This window comes from Gavialis gangeticus, unplaced genomic scaffold (genome assembly GCF_001723915.1).
Source record: "Gavialis gangeticus isolate Ggan-Ray unplaced genomic scaffold, GavGan_comp1, whole genome shotgun sequence".
NCBI lineage: Eukaryota > Metazoa > Chordata > Crocodylia > Gavialidae > Gavialis > Gavialis gangeticus.
In genome coordinates, this window is record NW_017729034.1 from 93,484,639 (window position 1) to 93,486,525 (window position 1,887).

Here is a 1,887-nt window from a genome sequence, read left to right on the forward strand (position 1 = left end):
CTAGTAGTTGTGCCACCTTTTGCATAATAGTCTATTGGTTAAAGTGTGCAATAGGGAACTGGAAGACAGCTTCAGCAGTAGGAGACACAACAGTGTAACGAACAGGGAGCAACTGGCGCACCAGTTTATGGGACCAAAGCACCTAACAACTTTGACAAAAACAAAGGGAGGAAAGAGGAAGCAAAAGGAGCCAGATAGCAGCTTTGCTTCCTTCTGCCCTGTTGAGCAAAACAATCAAGTTCCTCTCCCTCCCCTCTATTTCTGCAACACAAGGCATGAGAAGCTAAAACACTACTGGGGTTGCATCTCCCCAGACCTAAAATAAGATGGGCAAGAAAACCCTGAATTTTCTCCTATGCCCCTTTCAAGCTAAAATTAGCTGGGTTCAGGCAGCTGCACTTACTACAGAAACAAATGCAGCTGCCCAGCTTCCAGAGCAGAAGGTAGCTTGCTTGGTACAGCATGAGGTGTTTCCCAGCAACAGACACTTTATTCTGGACTAGTCTGGACTGTTATTCTAGACCTCCATTGTTCCAGACCAGCTGTTCTCAGCCAGGGAGTCTTGGTACCTTGGGATGCTTTGAGATCCTTTTAAGGGTGTTGCGGGGTGCCACACAACAGGATTCATGGGATAAACCTGAAGACTTCACATGGGAATCCTTAGTGTTAAAACCATTCAGCCTGTGGGCTTTGCCACAGAAGAATGGCTTTGCTATTTTTCTCTTGAAAAAACAAACAAACAAATAAATAAATACAATTGAAAACTATTAGGGGGCATTTCCTGAGGGGGTGCCTCCACGCTAAACCAGGGTCCCAGTCCCCTTTGCAAAGGCCATGTCACACGATCACAATAAATCTGGATAGAAACCAGGTACAGAGTTGTCACACACTTTCGAACACTCATTTTGTAGCCACTGGTTGGCTCTTTTTATAGCAGGAAGGACATTTTTTACAGTGAGATAGTCACTTTGCACCTGTGGACCCTTTTACAAGTTCACATTACAGCTGATGAGAAACAATGCTCCCTCTAAGGTGTAGCGATCTGTGAGCGTGCCACTTTGGTACGTGAGCGCGCTGCTTCAGTCCCACCTCCCCCTTTTGGCGTGCGCTGCTTCGGAAACCACAGGTACCTGAGGGGCACCCTGCATAGAGCCCTATAAGGGTCAGGGACCCTGAGACTGTAGTGGAGGGTCACCAGCCTTGTCTGGGGTCAGGGACTCCAGGGGACTGGGATGGATGGAGAGGAGCTTTGCCTAGGCCAGAGACCCCAGGGGACTGGGATGACATGTGGAACAGGGCCAGGGGCTGGGGAGCACATTGGGAGGTGAAACCTTGAACTCAAAATATCCCAGAACTCCAGGCTGCAAGAATAAGCATTAGAGTTAGCTAAGCTATTACAAAGTAATGTATTTATGGGGAACTACAGTTATTTCACACTGACGAGCTATCAGTCATGTAAGATTCTTTCAAGAGCTGTTACAGAAGTCAGTAGGAGTCTGCACACAAAGAAGGGAACCCCAAGTCCTATCTCAGGGGTGGGCAAAATACGGCTCAGAGGTCAAATCCAACCTTCCAGGCAAATGAATCCAGCCCACAGGCAGGCGCCAATTAATTGCATCTGGCCTGCCCTGCAGCTGGCCCTGCTACGTTCCACATGGGGCCAAGCCCAGCACATTCCCCCCAGGACAGTGTGATACGCTGCCACACTTGCCAGCAGGAGGGCCCCAGCCCCAGTCAGTGTGCACAGCTTCCAGGTAGGGCAGCTACCGCTGCTGCAGGCTGCAGCCGGAGCCTGCATCAGCCCCAGCCCCCACCTTGGGGAGCAAGGAGGCACATCACATGGGGGCTGGGGAGCAGAGCAGTTCCCCAGCACCAACCCCCAGCCCC